At 38.1% G+C, this 7378-nt stretch overlaps 1 protein-coding gene across 13 annotated transcripts in view; it reads left to right on the top strand.

Annotated features, from left to right (window-relative positions):
- The first annotated feature begins 5137 nt into the window (after positions 1-5137).
- The window catches only part of DGKB (diacylglycerol kinase beta), a 760061-nt gene continuing 757820 nt past the window's right edge, over positions 5138-7378 (top strand). For 6 of the 13 annotated variants that reach the window (XM_031013463.2, XM_031013457.2, XM_031013455.2 and 3 more), the window contains exon 1: positions 5138-5647. The gene's annotated coding sequence lies outside the window, so the exon portion shown is untranslated. Of the gene's footprint in view, positions 5648-5804; positions 6184-7378 lie in introns of those variants that run through there. The other 7 variants (XM_031013464.2, XM_031013458.2, XM_031013456.2 and 4 more) reach the window with 3 other exon arrangements.

The following is a 7378-nucleotide window of genomic DNA, read 5'->3' as shown; positions in this document are numbered from 1 at the left end:
AATGCATACTGCATGAGGCTATCATTACTGTTACAAATTTTTCCACTCTTCCTTTCAAGTTATCTGTCTTTATAGAAGTTACAGAAAGGTAAGATTTCATTTAATAAAAAAATAGCTCCAAGGTTAAGTCATGTATAAGATATGATAGAAAGCTATTCAAGCCCTCCCCAACTCAGCCAAAAAAAATAAAATGCTTTTATCTTAAGGCATTCTTCTCTAAATTGTAAACAATATAAACAGATTTAATCATTTAGATGGCTTAAAGCTAGTGTATTTATTTGCAGTTTATAGCATGGTGTTTTAAAGATTTAGCTATCAGATGGAGGTTTTCTGTTCTCTTTCAAAACTGACATTTAAAATGATTATTTGATACAAGTCCATATCAGTGCAACTGAAAATCTTTTCAGTGCCTTCTGTGTGCAGGGCTCTGTGTAAATATGAATATAATTTGGCCTCTGAGTCTAATGTAGAGACACCTAAATGGCCTCCAGCGTGTTAGAAAGAGTGATGCGATATTGCTCGAGGGTTAGAATGGGTATAGAAGAACTAGTTAAATTGGCCTATGTAGTTTCTCAAAAAAAATAAAATAAAATAAAGTCACAATATGTATGCCTTCTCTTTTTTTAAACAATTGGTCTAAAAATAAAGTGAGGTCATGCAGTATAAAACATGGACATTTTCAGGAATACTGTGTGGATGACCATTGCTAAATCAACTATAGTTTACTCCACATCTGTCACTGAGACAGCCAAATAAATGGCTTGGCTATCTTACAGTCTGCTAATTTTCCACATAAAACTTCAGTTGGACAACTACAATTGCTCTGTCACAGAATTTCTATGCTGTGCTTTAAATCGTGTTTTGCTGCATTTTCTGTGGTTCCTTAATTATGTGTCCAGCTTAGGACTTCACACATTGCGGGTGGCTCAGAAAGTTTGACTGAATATCTTCTTCCCTAATTCATACTATTTATCATTGCTCAGACCACTTTATACTATCAGGTACCTTCATCAAACTAGAGGAAGAATTGTCTTTCTGATTTAAAATTGCCTACTAGGTCAACAATAAGCTTGCTGCCCCTAAGAATCATTCAGATTCTGCCATCACCATTCAGTTACTTATTTATGTATAAAGAAATAAGAATAATTTGAAAGTCATATACTTAAATATTAACCTCAGAAATTATGGTTTCAATGAAGACAGGGCACACAGTTATGGAAACCATTACCCCTGTGCACATGTGTGTGTGTTCATGCACGTATACATGTAAGTGCACACGCAGAATGCTGCCAGGCACTGTGCTATGTGCTTCACACGTGACACATTATTTGATTCTCTCAACCACTCTGTGGGGTAGGTGCTATGGCATCCTCATTTCATAGGTGAGAAAACTAAGGTGTAGAAAAAAATTAGTTTCCCAAAGTCATGGAGCCAGTAATTAACCTAGCTGGGAATTGAAGCACGTCTGTTTTGTGACAAAGCCAGGAAGTCCAGTGGAAAGGCCTGTAAATGGCCTGCCCAGAAATAAGTGATGGTGATCTATTTTGTTAGTTTCCTCTCCTGTAAAAGAGGAGAACTGGACCCAAAGAGACCTGAAGGCCTATCAAATCCCATATTTTATGATCATTATTCTGTGCAATAATATCATGTCTTTTCTGAATCTCTCCTAGCCTTCCAGCTTATGTCCCACTGATTCATTGATTTAAAACCAGTGGAAAAGCTCCCGTACGACACTTTGTTAAACTTAGAAAGTAGCTATCCTCTCATGATTAAAGCCAAAGTTGGTAAGGATTTAAATTATTGAGCAATTTATTTTTGTTTTGAAAGATAAAATACTTATATAAAAAATTTAAAGTGAGAATACCTTTATTTATGGGATTGTATATTCTTTAAAAGATAAAGCTATATCCTACTGAACTGTTTCTTTTCCCAATGCTTTGCAGATAATAGATGTTTAATAAATGTTTGTTGAAAAACATTAACATGACAAAGTAATTTTTAAGCACCAGTTTACATACAGTGCTGTGATTAAAGAGGGATTTCTAGAGGCCGGGTACTGTGGCTCACACCTGTAATCCCAGCACTTTGGGAGGCCAACGTGGGTGGATCACGAGATCAGGAGTTCGAGACCAGCCTGACCAACATGGTGAAACCCTGTCTCCACTAAAATACAAAAATTAGCTGGGCATGGTGGCATGCGCCTGTAATCCCAGTTATTTGGGAGGCTGAGGCAGGAGAATCGCTAGAACCCGGGAGGCAGAGGTTGCAGTGAGCCGAGATCGTATCATTGCACTCCAGCCTGGGCAATAGAGCGAGACTCCATCTCAAAAAAAAAAAAAAGACAGAAAAAAGAAAATAGATAGAGTTCTATCTAATGTCAATAACTTCTGATACTTCACAATTTAAGCGCTGTCTCTCATCATTTATTTTGTTTGTTTAAGAATTAATTTATTAAGAGTGATGAAAGGTAAATGAAAGTTGTCTTACTTGTAATCCTTGATATAAGGCCAACATTTTAGGAACAAGCACACATAAATGTGTAGCAATCTGTTTTGTTTTTTTTTTTTTTAAGGCTCTAGTCCAGTAATCACAAGACTAGGTAGGGATTTAGAAGTCAAAAGGGGAGTAGAAAGAGAGCTGTGAATTTCTTAGGGATTAAATAGGACCCTGAAAGCCCCCTCAGGAAATTAGATTCTAGATAACTTTATTGATTGAATTTGTATAGTAGAAAATTCATTTTGGAGGAATCTTAAGGACAGGCATTATTGTGCAGTTCTGTGGAGCCTGTGAGTGATAGATATGAAAGGACACTTAGAGACCCTGAGAAGTGAGTCACATCCTTAAAGTGCCAGTTATTTAGCAGCAGAAAAAAGATGAAAAGAATTCAAACACCCTTATTTCCAGCTCACTTATCTTCCCAATGCCCTGCACTCACAGATTAATTCATTCACTCATGTATTCAAAAGTTATTTTACTGTGCACATACCACTTTCAAAGCCCTTTGGTAGATGTTAGAGACACATGAATGAACTAAGCAAACATGGCTTACTTCAGCTGTTGTACAGTTTGCAAACTTTTGGGTTCTCTTCAGTAAATGACTATCATTAAATTACAAAATTTAGTTTGGGAATACTTGTTTTGATGATGAAGGAGATGTAGATGAAAATTAATATGATTCATTTCTATATATTTTCACAAATTGATGATTATGTTGAGGAATGAGTATAGAGCAAGCTCATTTTTCTGTTATTTATGTTTTAGATTGATGAAATGATAAACAGATTCCCATGAAGTTTCTGAAAATCTAGTGATGGGAGCAGAGAAGCATCTTGGAGAAATGGGCACAGTGTTGTAAGGGAGTGATTTGTAAGTTTTACCACAAAATGGAAAATCTTGAGTTATGAGTTAGGAATAAGATTCAATCACCAATCCTTAACTGAAAATTTTCTTCCTCCATTACCAAACCTTGTAGTTTTAAGAGAGTGGTTTTTTCTTAAAGTGAATCTTAGTAATGCTGTAAGCTGTTAAAAAAAAAAAACTAACAAGATGGACGTTAAATACTCATTACCAATTATTTTAACATCTTGTGGTTCTTCCAGCTCTACCCAGACCAGATGTTTAGACTCCTTCTTATTTATAATGAAGATAGCTAATAAATTATGTCTCTCAATAATGTTTAAAGTGTTAGTGCTCTTCCTAAATATGATTTAATTTCAAACTGGGAGTAAAGGTAAAACAAAAAACAATAACCAAAAAATCAAAAAGAAAACCCTGCTAAACTACAAATGGCAAGATCCTGCTAGTTACAGTAAGGGATGAATTTGTTGAGCAGGGTAAGTTTAAAATCATACCATTTGTGGATAAAGTTGGCCTTTTGTATCAAAATGTATTTCTATGTGCTGGAGACTTCTTTTGCCTACTTCCTTACACTGCAGTGTACACAAGTATAAAAAAGGTACTCTTCAGACTGTTAATAATATTAATTGTGTGATACAATAATTATTTAATGGACAGACAACAATGAAGAGAAAAAATAGCAGCTATTTGGCATCATGTTTAATTAGAATTTTGACGTTAAAAAATTCTGGATACTATTCGCATTTAAGGTATTATATGATTTTTAAAACAAAATATTAGCCTCTGATAAAATCTGTTAAAATTGAAGTTAGGCTGGCTTTGGCAAATTGATATTTGTTGGATAATTGATAAATGCTTTGCTCATTAACTGGTCTTTGTTTAGCTAAAGGCAGTATAAACACATCAGGAAAAGATGTATTATTTAATCCTTTTGGGTTATTTTCTTCCTTCTGGGTCTTTTCTTATATTTTCTTTCTTCCGTGTTCCCCTCTGTTTAATTTAACCCTGATTAACCCTGATTACACGAGCCCTAACAACTGGGAAAAAATATGGCCAATATGAAAAGTACTCAGAGGCAGAAATAATTAAAGGCGTGCATTACAAATAAAATCAAAAGGAATTAAGTTTATTTTTAGCTCAGACAACTGGAGGCTGAAAGTGGATTAAAAGTACTATTCAATTAAGTGGGGTGTGTGTGTGTGTGTGTGTGTGTGTGTATTTAGGAGGGGTTGTTCATGATTACTCGATCTACAGAACAAGAAAGTGAAGACAGACTATTACTAGAGCAAATGTTACTAGTAATTAAGAAGTATTCTATTCTTTGGGGGATTTGAGAACGTCTTCCATTTCTAAGTTCTGCCGAATGTCATATTTTTATAAGAATATGTTGGAGATTAATGAGAGCAGCCAATAAAGAGAGCAAATGAAAGTTAATAGAAGACAGAATCAAGTTGGTTTTACCAGAGTCTGTAGCTGACGGAGAGATGTTAATGCATTGAAATCACTGAGAATATTATATAAATAAGTTAAGAGCAACCACGGGACTTCTATGTCAAGATACCCCGTGTATAAGCTGGTAAGCACACTGCTTAATAACTGTCTGGTTTTGTACACAGTCCACAAAAATCTTGATTATTGACTTACTTACATTTTTCTTACCCTAATACACTCTTTTACACACGTGCCTCAAAATTGTTATTTTTATCTGTGCCCTGATTGGTTACACATACATAGAGTTTCTCTCAATATTTAACTGCCTTTCTACTTCATCCACCCTCCGGTCACCTGCTCCGAGGTTACCAAGCCGGAATGCAGCAAGAGCGTCTGCAGCTGCTACAATTGGTAGAAGTGGGTTCGGCAGATGGTTGCTGAACAATGAATGACCCACCAAGGACTACAGTTGTAGAAGGGAGAGGGGAGACGGGTATCATATTTCCTCCCTGAGATGTATAGTGAGTGGTAGTAATTGCAGTAAATCCAGCTCACTGTCTCAACAGCCTCTAACCTGCACCGTCTCCTCCCCTGTCTTATAACTGGACCAGCAGTTAAACAGCTGTATAGCCTTGTCTCCCTGTCTCATTTTCCCCTGAGCTCCATCAGCAAGAGTAGCAATAGCAGCTGGAGAAGCGGCAGCCGGAGATAGGCAGGGCTGGTGCTTGCAGCCGCGCAAATCGCCTCCTCCTCAACACACACACAACACACACACTGCACAGACTTCCAATATCAACGCGTCTTGACATAAATCAAGGACTAAGAGAGACTAAAGAAGAGCGTTAGTCACGGACAACAGGTATTTCATCTCTGACAAATTGTTTCCTTCAGCTGCTTACTGGTTTGGATGATAAAATAATCATTTGTGATAGCTAGCTTGAGTGGGAGTCTGGAGGACTGGGGGTGGACGCGATAGAGGAGCGGGGATGAAGTGGGGGGAGCGAGAGGTGGGGAAGGGGGACGCCAAAGATGACTTTCAGGCTCCGGAAACCTACGTCTTTCAGCCTCCGCTGTTTTTTAGTTGCAAATGATCAGAGACGGGTGAACTGCAGGCAGCCTGTGTTGCTGCCTGGAAGTAGATTTCCATCTTTCAGACACTAGTTCCAATGGGCCGGGTGTTCTGGAAGGGGGTGGCAGTGGGGAGGAGGATGCTGTGAGCAGAGTTCTTGAAGCTCCACTCCTCTGGGGAAGCCGAGCTGTGTGGGAGCCTTCTTACTGTGCGGGGAGCGTGTGAATTGGAAAGGATCCTGAGAACTGGCTAGTCCAGTTCCTCTCCGGAAAAGCAGTGGCTCTCGCTTCAGAGATGCGCCCAGCTTTCGCCTGCATCACACTGCAGTAAGTTAAACTGGACATGGTTGGCAAATTGAGTGGCTTCTGGGTATGTGGTGCGGGGGAAGGGAAGCTGAGAAGCAATGGGGAGGAAAGTTAGAGAAGCATAGCTTTGAATTCTCCATGAAATGTTAAATCGGTTCGTCTCCCTGACTCCTGTCCTAGTTATGCTGTAGTAGGGGTGCTCTGTGATTTGCAGGCGGATGCCGCTTGTGTATTAGCTATGCAGAAAGTGCCCTGTCCATTGTGATTTTGGGCACCACAACTGGTAAATGTTTTCTAAATTTAATTCCAAGAGTGGTCTCCTGAAAGTTACTAATGAGATAGCAGCTTGTCTTTTCAAAATGTAATTCATAAAGAGGCTGGCTTGGACTTTCAAATGCCCTAGTTAATTGTTACAAGTTCCAGTCCAGATTTATTCCTAATCTGTGAACTAGACAAGCAAGCAAGCAAACAAAAGTCTTTGATTTACCTTATTAAATTAAAATAAAACGTGAAGTAGGTCTCTAGATAACTGCTAGGCAACAGCCTAGGCCACACTGATGATATGATAAACATTCAAATACTCTTTAGTGGGTGCCACATGGAGGGTTCCCTCAGTTTCTTCCTGCTGCAATAATCTCCTCCACTTGCTGAACAGTCTCTTTCTTGTGATTTTAAAGTGGCGATTTTTACATAGATGGCTCTATACTTAGAAACCAAGCAGCATTGTGTTCACTGGCAGAAAATGAAGGCTTAAAACTTTTATAAAACAACTTCAACTGGTTGCTCAAATTGCAGATAACCAACTCTTTTAAAAACAGGTCAGCAAGGACCAGTCCATTGTAAAGCAAATGACCAAATAAACATGAATGCAAGCAGAATACTGAAGGTCTTTTCTGGAAAAGAAATCAGAAATAATTAATGTAAAAATGTTGGGGTACCTAACCAGGTCCTCTTGCATTGACCAGATTTTTACAGTGGTGGTGGGGCAGCGGTGGGTCGGGGGGGTGGGTGGAAATCCCTCAAACAGAAAGGATATATTACACAAAACTGTTAGACTTAGTTGGAGGATCATTGGAGAAAACACTGTATTAGTACATTTTTCTCCAAGAAAAATTATTGACAAAACAGAAATTACCTAAAAGAGAATGTAAGATTTTAATCTGGATACGTCCATAGGCTAGCATATATTCCATAGGAGAAGAAGCTTCAAAATTTG

This window comes from Gorilla gorilla, chromosome 6 (assembly GCF_029281585.2).
Source record: "Gorilla gorilla gorilla isolate KB3781 chromosome 6, NHGRI_mGorGor1-v2.1_pri, whole genome shotgun sequence".
Classification (NCBI taxonomy): Eukaryota; Metazoa; Chordata; class Mammalia; order Primates; family Hominidae; genus Gorilla; species Gorilla gorilla.
This window is presented reverse-complemented; position numbering and strand designations above follow the sequence as displayed.